Here is a 13,361-nt window from a genome sequence, read left to right on the forward strand (position 1 = left end):
ACCTATTGATGAACCTCATCATCACCCCCAACTAAAATTGATGCTCATCCTTTGAGAAACTTGGTAATCTATGTCCATGTCCATCATGGCCCTGGTGGCCTCTCTGACATCCCAAGGCTCCTTAGACGGTGTGCCTTCTTCAAGATAGAACCCTACATTATTTTCTATTTCTATTCATTCATTACTCTCCTCTGCTTCATTTCTTCCTTTTTGTAGGCCTAGCAGCAAGGGTGGACTCATCTTGAGTCCAATCCAACATACCTTTAATCTTTGCATGAGTCTTTTGTACAAGGATGTCCTTTCCCATGCATTCTTCAACCTTTTAGGAGAGTGATACTACCTTATCTGGAGACTGTGGAGGTAAGGCATTCCAGATCCTCTAGCAGACTTGCTCACTTTCTGGCCCTAACAACCTAAGTGGGTCTTAAAAATGTGAGATGGATTGCTCCTGGGTGGCAAGGTATTGGGTGCTAGGTCATCATCATTGGAGATAATTCTATGATTACTAATGACAACCATTAGGCTTATTAGATCTACCATGATATATAGTGGTTCATTTTCTTCCTTTTCAATGACCCTCTTTACTTCCTCAGCTCTTGTCTCCTCATGATTCATCCAAAATGATAGGGCCATCAGTTGTATATCCCCCAAAATTGCATTGGGATTCCAAACATTCATATCATTCAAAGTGAGATTTAGGCATGTAGAACATGACCAAATTTTCTCTATATTCTATGCTAACTTGGTTGCAAAATTTAATGAATTGTTTATAATCTTGAAATGGCATAGATGCATGGTGTGCTAGGATCTTGATTTGGAATTGCATCCACTGCTCTTTGAGAAAGAGTGGATAAGACTTGGATGGTTTTCTACATTGTAATGCCTCCATGGAGAGGCTTTCCATTATGGCCAGTTGAGTTTCCTTCTCCTTCAGCTTCTCCCTCAACCATCTATTTTCTTCCTGTAGATGCTCGCTCATTCTGGACTCTTTCTCTCTTTGCTCACTTAATTATTTACCTATTTCAAGGACCTTTTCTTCCATGAGGCCAATATTTTCCACATTTTTAGACTTATAAATTTGCATCCATCTATGGGTTCTTCCTCTTTCTAGTTCTAGTTCAAAGAAAAGTGGGACTGCAAATTTTTTGGGGAATAACCCTCCCTCCTTCAATGAATTTGTAATAGGGGCTTAAACTAGGTTATGGACTAGGCTCTTGGAGCTCTAGGAAGTCCTTCTCAAATGTTTTTTGGGAAGTTTCTACCTCTTGTAGCTATTTTGTCACATTCTACCCCTCTTGTTTCTCATTCTACCCCTCCTGTAGCATCCTCTATTCCTCCTGTAGTATACTTTGTTTTTCCTGTAGCACACTCTATTTTTCCTGTAGCATGCTCTGCCCTTCCTGTAGCTTCCCCTTTTCTTTCTATTGGAGGGTGGTAGGTGTCTTGGGTTGTTTGAAGGAGGTTGATCTGGTGGTGGGCCTCCTTACATATGCTATAGGAGTCTTTGTTATGGATTTTGGAGAGGTGACCTCTTCAATTTTTCTTTTAGTGGTCTCAACCTCCTCTTTCTTACTTGGGGACTTTTTATAGGGGACTTTGTGGGAGTTTGACGACTTCCTTGCTCGATCCTAGTGCTTTTTCTGGTCCTAAAGTATAGGGAAGCTTGCCTTTGCCTCTTCTTTTTGGGTTTGACTCTGGTTATCAAGGTAGCTAAGGTTGTAGCTACCTATTTTTCAATGGGTCCTAGAGACAAAATTTCTTACTCTGGGGATACCTCTCCTTCTCTAGGCTCAGTAGTTTTCTCAGGGCTTGTTTTTTCTTTTTCTCCCCCTATTCCTCTTCATCTTGCTACTTTTCTACCTCTACCTTTGGTTCTTCCTATGTCCTCTTTACATCTGTTTATCTTCCCTATTTTTCCTTTGCCCCCTTTTCTTCTTATTTTCTTCTTCTTCTTCTTTCTCCTCTCATCCTCTAATGCTAGAGGTTGGGGTCTCACCTGATCTCAGGGTTTGTGTGTCATTGAAGGCCTCTCTATCCATGTCTATGAATTTGGACCAAAGGACACAAATTCCTAGTTTGTTCAAGGCATCCACCACTATTAGCTTAATGAGGCCATGGTGGCCTAGGTGTTATTGTTTTCCCTCTCTCACACTTTGACTCATGTCCCTGATGGACTGTAGAAGGAAGTATGGTACACTAAGTCTTTGAGCCAGGGGAAATTTTGCTTGAAATCTAAGTTCATGAAGTAACCTAAAATGGTAGGCATTTACCACACTCAACCTTTCTTCACACGAGATGTGTTTTAGAATATGGTAGGCCACCTCAACTCAAGAATAGGGTAGGATTTCCCTCCTAAATCCATTTGTGTCTTCGACAAGTTTTTCATTAGCATTCAAGGAGTTCCTTTTAGCAGTGGCACTAGTGTTTTTTCTTCACTACCCCATTTTATCCCTAAGGGTAGGGTTGGCACTCTACTAGTTAGCTCAGGACTGAATGAAATAGATAATTCCCTCACCACAATGGTGGCACTGTCTTATGTTTGTGATTTCAAGGCCATGGAAAATTCAAATGCAATGTCATCATCATATCCCTTCAACAGTTCAAAGAATCCTAGCCACTAGTGTCTTCTAAAAATGTCTACCACAAGAGGGTGGAGATGGATTCTTTTAGTGTTTGAGGGCTCCCTTCTGTTAAATCCTTCCCCATCTCTTCTCTATGTTTTTAGCTAAGTGAAGGAGAGATACTTCCTGTAATAGCTTTGATGTATAATTCAGTGGCAGTAGTGGGTTAAAATATCTGGTTGATGATAATTTCCTACATTCCCTCTAATCTACAGCCCGAAAAGATCTTTCAATTTCACAATTTGACTGCTACTTCTTGTAGAATTTAAAGTGCACCAGCATACAATTTATGGATGGATGAAGGAGAGGGTGCACTTAATTTTTATCACATGGCCTGAGATAAAGATAATAAATTGGAGACCAATTCAACCCTCTATAGCATTCCTTCACCCTTTTATTATTCCTATATTAGTCTCTCAGCCTTCCTATAGTAGTTGCAGGCTTGCATGTAGCTCCCTCCTGTAGAAATGGAAGAACATTGTTCGAAACTCCTTGATGGGACCTCGAGCTTGTCCTCTCCTTAAATGCTTTTGAAATGAGCATTAATGCAAAATAATTCGAGCCTCGGTACATAATATGAGGCTTAGGCTTGGAGTGTTGTGATGACCTGGCAGTCACACGAGGTTTCCTCTTTGGACCGTTGTCCCCACTCAGAGTAATTATTCCCTCATTCGTTGTAATCAACACCCACTCTCTATGATCCCAACTCGATTAATGTGACACCTCCATGTTGCATGAGTGCTTACCATCACCTTTTGTTTACTAGCCGAGGGTGGCCAAGTTAACTAGCCACCTCCAGCTTATTAAAACACCTCCTCTCAACATTTACATATTTTTTGATTATTTACACATAGGAGGAGATGAGAGTTTGACATACCTATGCCTACCTCATGATCAAACTGATGTAGGGATCAACATGCTAGAGCTGGACCTTACTATTGTCATCAAGGGAGTTGACTTGTTGTGTTTTTCCTTTCCTATGTATAGCTTCTTTACTCATGATATTTGACTAGTGTTGTTGCTGTGTGTGTAGGGACCTTATTGATGTCCAATATTATACAACTAGTGGAGAGTCCTTGTCATAGTGATATGACTATTGTAGACTACCTCATAATTTATTATCACCCCCCTATTGATGAGAAAAAAACAAGATTCTTTCTTTTTGTGATGTGTGCATAGGTTGCTACAGGAGGAGGTTCTCTTCCTGTAGCAGTCCTTTTCTTTTCTTCTAGGGTCTTCAATATCCAGAAGGGTGATTAGAGAAGATGTAAAAGGTCTTGAGTAAAATACTAGGAATCTGAGGGAGTGGTGTAGATTTTTTGAAATGGAGAGGATGTTCTTTGTGTGTTTCTCAAAAGAAAATTAACAGGGGTAAGACAAACTTGCAAGAATTTAGTGATTTTTATTTATTTATTTTTATGAACTAGGATGGATGAGTGATGGATGGATGTCAAACCGTGGTGGGGGAAACTTATTCATCCTTTTCAAGGTCATTTTTGGTGGTCCTTTAATTCGTATCTCCCTCTTGTATCTTTTCAGAGCCCTCGTGAAGCACTATAAGACCTTTATGTAGGAATTACTAGTCCTTCCTGTAGCAATCCAAAGAGGGGGTGAATTTGAATTTGAGCTAACAAGATGACGGAGATGGGTGATCACATGAGTTTGGATGGTGGATATGAGTAGATGGAGGGAGGAGTGAAGAGAATCTTGAGAATGTTGGCCCTGTATCTATGGAATTTTCCACTGTCTTCAATCCTGAAAAGTGGAAAAAATAAATATATTAACATACATGTTGTAGATCTATTTCCTATGCCTTTTCCTTTGTTATTATTCTCTTTATATATATATATATATATATTGGAGACATGCAAGCTGCCTTAGAGGAGGTTTTCAACTTATATGCCTGCCCTAGGTGCCTCAAGAGATGTTTTCACCTAGGGATCTTTATTATTTTTCTTCTCTTTTTTTTTTACACCTAGGATGCCTTAGAGAGGCTTTAAGCCGAAGAGTTGGCCTCACATGCCTCATAAAGGTTTTCATCCAAAACCTTTATTTTATTTTTTCTTTCCCCCCCAAAAACAATTCTAGAAATGATGTGGGCTGGAAGCTCTGACACTTACATTCACATTGACCTCTCTACTGATTGTGCTAATGAATTCTTCCTTAGACATAGGTTTTCTATATACCTTCAACCCGTATCCATTGACAAGTAAGGGAATCCCTTCCTCATCAATGGTCATGATTTAAACAACTCCATTGTCATGAAATTTCTCTATCAGGTATGGGCCTAACCATCTTGTCACTAGTTTTCCTTTGAAATACTTGAATCTAGAGTCATAAAATAATTCCCAATCCCCTTCTTGAAAAATGGTGTCTGTAGAGCTATAAAAAGGGTCTCTTTCACCTCTAATTACCTCACATTAATATGTCAATCCGGGAACGTTTGGTTATTTCAAAGAGTGACTCAGTCTGAGGCTATCATTTGTCAGAGTAATGCTAGTAGTACATCATTCAAAAATAAAAGAGTAAATGGATGCTTGTCTATGTCTAAGTTACTTAAAAGGAATAAATCACACACTCAGAAAACTAGGAAACTTATCAGTCAAGGGTTCGGCAGCGATAACCCATCCCTTTGGAAACTGATGGAGAGGAAATTAGAGCATGGACCATGGGTCTGGGAGCTAGACAGTAAATGCCGAGGCTCACTACAACCACAGATCGTCTCTCACACCAAAACAACAAATGCGAGTAAATGAAACAGCAGGTAGAAAAATGGAACAGAAAATAAGAAATCGAACAACAAATCTGGAATGGAACAGCAATGCTAAAATGGAACAGCAATTCTGAAATGGAACAGCAATCAAACAACTAAGTCTCGCGAGTAGTAACCAAACTTAATCTACTAACTCGAATGCACTCATTGTAATCAAACAACAATCTTTCATTCTCAAGGCAAATCAAGAAGCACACACTAATGGAACAACATTAATTACTAATAAGTTACGGAACAACGTTTGGAAATCAGACACATGCACAACACGCTTAAAGAGTAATATGATCTAGCATCAATCTTCATTAAAAGGAATACAACTGCGTTTCAAAATGGAACAACATTACTCCTGAATCGTAAAGAACACAACTTTCAGATAAATTCTATAACATGAATGTACAGCATAAGAGCTCTGTAACAAAATAGTAACAATATTCGGTCAAGACTACTAATATTCAATCAACTCTGAACAGATCAATAATATAATGTAGAGTCAATACAACAGTTCTGTCTGTTAAAACCTTAATGAATGAATCTTAGCAGAGCATGTGATGCAAACTTATAAAGCATATCAGATTACCAAATAACAATGATAAGAAAACCACGTAGAAATCAAATCGTAGTGATACAGAAGCAAGTGTCCTCCGGGCCCAGGCCCTTAGCCTCCAAGGGTACACCGCTTTAAGTTAATCCAGACGCAGAGAAAAGATAATCACCAAGTTTATATTAATGCATAAAACATAAGTACAATGAACCAGTTTCAACGAGACTCGATGATCAAAGTTCGATCTTTAACAGAAAGTTACATAAAAGCATAATCCCCCAAAGTTAACAGTGCCATCCCTTTATATAAGGGTGACGGCGGAGATGTTTAAGTAACAAGATAACTAAATTAGCGATCCCTCAGGATCAAAGATCCTGAGGGATTCGCCAAACTGTTAATCCTTAATCACTTCTTTTCTCCTCCGCCAAGCTGGTGCCTTCTCCTCCTTTTCCGGACCGGTTTGCTTCAATCTGCTTAGCCTTGTTTGCACTTGGTCCTCTGTCAGAGGGACAACAATTACCCTGTTCTTGTCTTTTTCTTTGGAATAGAAACTCCTCGTTTTCACCCCTTCCTGCACAGGAGAATGACAACTATCAGCGGTTAAGTCTTGCATGCTAATCCCACATGTTTTGTTATAATTCTTTATTGTTTTCCACATTCATGATGTAAAAAGGTTCACAAGTTCCACTGAAAAGCCACTGAAATGATCATCAAAAACATACCTTTTTCGTACTCCACACACCCCCCTGCTTACCCTGTTTCATGCCCTCATGAAAATGTTGTAGTTGACATGCAAGGCAGTGAGAGAATAGGCTGGAGAAGGAATCTCATGTGGAGGCCTACAACCGTGGTGAGTGACTAGGTAGTCAAAGAACTAGCCTGTTTGACCCTCAGGCATCTCATATAGGGCTTGATATCCAAGTGCAGGGTGCCAGATAATTGGACTGCGGAATCTATATCCTAACCAGGATGGCCCTAACCTCAAAGTACTTTCTTCATAGAGGTTCAAACGGTTGGCAGCTAATTCAAAATTCTCATACTTAAATGGCTCCCTGAGCTGGATGTTTGGATTAGAGATTCGGTACCGAAATTTGGCTGCATCAATGGCGAGGTCTTTGATAGAAAGAAAATATTCTAAGCTCTCTCGAATGAGTGCCTCGTGCATGGGTCCTAATGTTTCAATGACACCCGGAGTTCTCATGAGGTTTCTATGTGCTTTCTACAACTGCACTGGGTCCCTAGGCTAAGCCCTTACCCACAAGTCTAGGCCATTTTCCTGCCTCTGGAAAGTATTATAGGCTTTGAGCCATTTAAGCTGATTAACCCCGAATGAGATGAATGCTTGCAATTGGATGTCTCCAACAAAAGGGCTAGGGTTCAGCTCAGTCTCCTGATCTAGCACGAGGTTATGTAAATAGAATTCACACAGCAATCTCTGGACCTTCACCCCATAATGTTTACAACAGTCTATAAAGTCATTGACAGTGTTAACTTGTATAGGGGCTCTTGCTTTAACAACTTTTATTTTTAATTGTAAGTACCGTTCCAGTAAAAGCAAAGCATAGTTTTTGGCAGAGGCCCTACATGTTAAAACGTCATTGTATAAAGAACACAAGGTATCCATCCTCTTGATAACTGTATCTAGCCTACGAGTTACCTTTGCAACTTTTTCTTTGTTCCTTCCGCCAACCTTCAAAGGCCTGGCTTTCGGATTGATTGATGTTCCTTAGTTGTTGTTGTAGTTCTTCATACTTCTCACGAGGGACTATTTGCTCTCTAAGCTTTTCTGCTTCTTGCTGAGCCTGTTTCAATCCTTTGCGCAAGGTCACTATCTTTGGATCTCTTCTCCATGCAGCAGTGGAGGCTGGGAGTTTTACCTGAACTTTCTTATTGCGTTGTTTCGAGTTCAGAACCCTTATCACCCCTGAGGGTGGTGCCTCTGTCTGAATTTTCTTGTTATCCATTTCTTTTTTAACACGAATATCAGCTTGTTGTTGTTCCTTTTCAAATGGAACAGCAGTCTATTCCTCAGCATCATTTGGAACAGTAGCTGGATTTTGAGCAGGGTTTTGAACAACAGGGCGATTTTTGGTCCTCCGCCTTTTTATCTTGCGGAATTTTACTGCAGTGGTCACCTTTTTCTTCCCTACGGTCTTCCTTACCCTCTGCCTTGCTTTCAGGATCCTGATCTACTGGTGGAGCTGGGCTATTATGCTCAATAATCTCTGTTGTTCCTTTCGTAATTCCCTAATTTCCAGCGTTTTATTAGAAGGAACAACAGGCTGTCTGTTGTGTTTTGGGCCGTGACTAGTCCCTGGATCTTTCTCCTGGGGTGCTTCTTCACTGTTCTGTTCTGGCTGTTCTGGGGTAGGAACCTTAACTGGTTCCGTCACTTCCTGGGAAACTTCTTTTTCTACTCCTACTTCCTCCGGAATTTCCTCTGGTGTCTTGGGAACGGATTGTTCCCATTTAGTGTCTCTTATCTCCTCTTCATCATGAACAGGCAGATTTCCTTCTTCTGCCTCCTCTGCATGTGGTTTTTCAGATGCAGTTTCCTCTTGGGGTTTGTCGTGGAGGTCTGTTGGACTGGAAGGTTGGCCATACTCACCCATATTGGCCAAAACTACAGCCAATTCATCTTCTCCCACTGGGTCCTGTGGTGGGCTACCTTCCTGCTGTCCCATTTCCTCCTCCTGCTTGGATTGTTCAGCTTCTGCCTTAGAATGTTCAGCTTCTGTTCCAGAATGCTCATCTTCTGTTTCAGAATGCTCAGCTTCTTCCTCATTTTCCTCTTCAACTTGCTTGGCCTCCTCGACCTCTCCCTTCTTTTCTCCTTCCGCTTGCTCTACTTCTACTTCTCGTCGTGAGGATTGTTCGTCCTCAATTTCCACTGGCTGGCTGGTGCTTTCCTGGAGCTTTTCCAGCCTTCCTCATATCCGAGCTAACCGGACTGATTTTCTGCATTTCTCTGGCTGTTCGGGTGTACCGGTGGCATGCTTACGCTTTGCCGATTCCTAGCGTGTTTCTGGACGTTCAAATGTACTAGCAACATGTTTTTGTTTTACGAATTCTCTGCATTTTTCTGGACATTCTGGTGTGCTGGTAGTATGTTTACGTTTTGGGGATGGTGTTGTTGCCCTTCCCTTAATTATTGCAATTAGCTCTTCCCAGCTGCTTTGCTGCTAGGTGAGGCTATGAATAACAATTAATTGAATTAACACGTGGTGACTGACAACTGACTCTACGTGTTGTGCCTTTTTAAGCTTCGTGCGACGTCGTGAAGTAATGAATTCAAAAGTGCAGGCAGATTTACAGAGCATTTCTGCTTTAGAACAACTAAGAGTTTAAGATGTCGTGGTCTTACCACGTCTTTTCTCCCCTCGCAGGTGATGTAGCTTTGCACAGTTCTTGCTAATTCTGCCCAAGGCTCTCCTAGCTTTGCTGGCAGAACTCCCTTCCCTTTAACCGTCAAGCTCTGGCCTTCGTCCTAGAAGATTTCCATGATCTTCTGTAATCTTTCCTTCTTTAGTGTCCATACAGGTCTGGTGGCTAGTAGTCCCGAGACTTCTGCGATTATATCGTCGGTGACCACTATCTGCTTCCCCCTTACTGTGGAGTAATCCTCCTGCAGATTTTGCCGGAATTCAATCGCCACTATTTCATTAGACTCCTGCAAGCGGCTGAGATAAGTCAGCCACCCTGCTCTTTCCAGGATCTCCCGGGCAGTAGTGGAGATTGTCAACTCCTAAGGTTCCCTTTGAATTTCCCTTCCTCCCATGGTTTCACTGTGAATTCTCAATGGAACAGCAACTTCTTGTGCTGTTTGAAACACAGAGAGGGTAATAATCGCAAGATTTTGAAAAAACACAGAGTATGCAACAGAAATGGCTTATGAACATCAACTTGTGTAAAGAAAAAAATAGAAATATCATGCCGTTAAGCCGTGCCATACCCTAGTACACTATATTTCCCGAATAGTGAGCTGACACATAATCCAGGGAATAATGAGGTTAACCTCCCCCTCCACAATGTGATAGGCTATCCCAGCCGTCAAAGAAAGGAGCAGCACCCGATCTGCAACAGAGTCATAAAGGAACAGCGTATGAAAATATGCCATGTTTAGAAAAACAACGAATTACCGAAATCGAGGCATAAAGTTGGATCGCGTATTACGTAAGAGGCTGTTCTGATATGATGCAAGGCTGGGGGATAGGATGTCTGTCGTACTTGCCAAATCTCAAGTGGTCATTGTCACCTCCTTTGCCATGATTTGTGGTAATAAATGTTCATGCGATATATGAGTTGGGAGATAATGTATGATTAGTTCCTAGGATATAAGAAACAAAACAGTATTAATATCTTACCTATTGGTGTAACCAATATGACTTCAATACCCATTAACAGTGCTCTGCTGCCGGTAGGTGTCCATAACCTTGGCAGAGTTGTTTATTTCACCCTTGGAACCATGATCCTTTATGTGCATATTAAGGAATGTAATGTCAAAGTGTAGGCCATTATGTTGGCTTGGTAACTAGTTAGCCATAATGCCATTCATGAGGAAGGAGCGAAAAGTGGGCAGGCCGGCTCGTGATGAGAACTCCTGTTCCAAGGTTTGTTTATTTGATATACCTTTTGGACCATATCCCTAGTGTGGTGGCCATAGTGGGAATGCCACTTCACTTCCATCCTCATGATCATGGTAGGCTGGCTCTTGATGAGACCCCCTATCCTGCATTTGACAATTTATAATTCATCTTTTTACTTTTTCTTTTTCATAAAGCACTTTTCCTTATTTATACACAAAGGGGTGGTTCAACACTCCTTAAGAGTGGGAATGGTGGAAGAAGTCTTATCATCTCAATAGCAAGATATAAACCCTTTGCTCTTATTCCTAAGTAATAATCAAAGAGGATTAAAGGGAATGTCATGATAAAGATAACCAATCAAAGAAAAATTAGTAAGACAATGACAACAAAAGATGATGAATAAGTGTGTCCTTCCTTTTGTCCTCTTACCACTACAGAGCTTTACAAAGATATCGATTTATAATTTGCGGATTTCAGTATGTTGTGATTTTGTGTTCATTGCATAAGTGCATATCTGTCTCTTAAAGACTTTGAAAGAATAGGAGCAAGAAGCATCCTCAATTTAGATCAGAAAAAGGGATAAGCTGTTTCACAAGGAGAGAAAAAGTATGCTAGAAGTGTTCCTTTTGGAAAGAGGAACAACAAAGGAGCATAGATCTCAAAAGTGCAAATGCCGTTCCTTTTGAAAAAGGAACAGCAGCCATGAAAAAAATGTTTTTCCTTTGAAAAAGGAATAGCAAAAGACGTAAAAATGCCATTCCTTTGAAAAAGGAACATCAGAAATCAAAAATATGCTGCGCCTTTGAAAAAGGGACAGCAAACACACCGCAGTGCCGTTCCTTTTGAAAAAGGAACAGCAAAAATCAAAATGTTGTTCCTTTTAGAAAGGGAACAGCAGAATAAGCAATTACCGTTCCTTTGAAAAAGGAACAACAGAAAAATCAAGAATGTTGTTCCTTTTGAAAAGGAACAGCAGAAAATCAAGAATGCTGTTCCTTTCGAAAAGGAACAGCAGAAAATCAAGAATGTTGTTCCTTTTAAAAAGGAACAACAGAAAATCAAGAATGTTGTTCCTTTGAAAAAGGAACAGCAGAAAATCAAGAATGTTGTTCCTTTTGAAAAGGAACAACAAAAACACGCAAATGCCATTCTTTTAGAAACGGAACAGCAAAAATCGAAATTTTGAGAAAGAAAAGGAACAGCAAAAAAGATGACAGGAAAACATTAGTTCAAGCATATGTACAAGAATGATTTAAACAAAAGAACTTATGTACAAATTGTAAAAAGAAATGAATTCCTTAATGAATTACAGGTGAGGAAGACTTCTCTTCCTCTCCTAAAATCTCCATATTAGTGTCTCAGCGTAGCTGCTGGCAGAAGGATTCCCGAGTGAGCGGTTTATGATAGAGACGAACTCGGTGGCCATTTACTTTGAAGGCATATCCAGAACTGTCAATGGTGATTAAAGTAAGGGTCCCATTGTCATGTACCTTCTGGATTTCGTATGGTCCCAACCAACGAGTCTGGAGTTTCCCAGGGAAGTCCTGAAACCGAGAGTCGTACAACAGAGCCCAGTCTCCCTCGTGGAAGACTTTGTTTTTGATGAGCGCATCATGCCATTTGGCTCGCTGCTGTTGAATCAGTGCTGTATTTTGTAATGCAGATAGCCTAATTTCATCCAATTCATTGATCTGTTGTAGTCGATTAATCTGTGCCTCGCTTAGATCTAAGCCAACTTCCTATGTTGTTCGTAATGTTTGGATTTCAAATTCTATAGGAAAAATGGGTTGTTTTCCAAACACTAATTGATAAAGTGAGTAACTAGTGGTGCTTCTCCATGTTGTTCTATAGGCCCAGAGTGCTTCAGGTAGTCTGGCAGCCCAATCACGCCTATGTGACACAATGGTTTTCGTTAGGATTGATTCTATTACCTTATTGCTGCTTTCTACTTGTCCATTCGCCTGTGGGTGGTATGGAGTAGTGATTTTATGCTGGACGTGATAATTGTTGAGTGTTGCCGCTAATCTATTCCCAGCAAATTGTGGTCCTCCGTCTGTAATTATTTCCCTTAGAAGACCATAACGTACAAATAAATGGAATAGAAACTATATGACAGAGTCCTCTGTGGCTCATGGCAATGCTTCTGCTTCAACCCATTTGTTGACATATTCTATTGCCACCAAGATATATGTTTTCTGATTTGATGATGGGTTGATGGGTCTAACGAAATAAAGAGCCCATCACTCGAATGGTTCAATGACTAACTGTGGTTTCAGAGGCATCTTGTCAGCTTGACCTGGATGTCCTGCTCGCTGGTAGCTGTGACAGGCTTGGAAAAATTTCTTTGCATCTCTGAAAATCGTGGGCCAATAATATCCTATCTGCAATACTTTATGTCCAGTTCTATGCTCAGTGAAGTGTCCACCACATGGTCCATCATGACAGGCTTTTAGTATGTCAAAGATTTCATCTTCTCGAACACATCTCCTGATATGCATGTCTGCCCCTGTGTGAAACAAAAAGCCCCCAATCCACGAGAACCGAGTACTATTCTGAACAATCTGTTTTCGTTCATTAGGGGTTAGGTGTTTTGGTAGTTTACCTACTGCGAGGTAATTGGCAACATCTGCATACCAGGGTGTTTGAACGGCAACAACAAACAGATGTTCGTCTGGAAACTGATCTTCAACTACTGCTGCATTGATTGGCTTTGGCATTCTTCAGAGAAAATCGGCTACAGGGTTTTCTTTGCCAGGCCGATCCTTGATTGTGATATCGAATTCCTGTAATAAAATCAACCATCTAGTTATTCTGGCATTTGTGACAGGCATATTTGCTAA

The sequence above is a fragment of the Pinus tabuliformis genome, chromosome 2_2, assembly GCF_031772625.1.
Source record: "Pinus tabuliformis cultivar Carrire ecotype Pingquan chromosome 2_2, CPIR1, whole genome shotgun sequence".
In the NCBI taxonomy this organism is placed as follows: Eukaryota; Viridiplantae; Streptophyta; class Pinopsida; order Pinales; family Pinaceae; genus Pinus; species Pinus tabuliformis.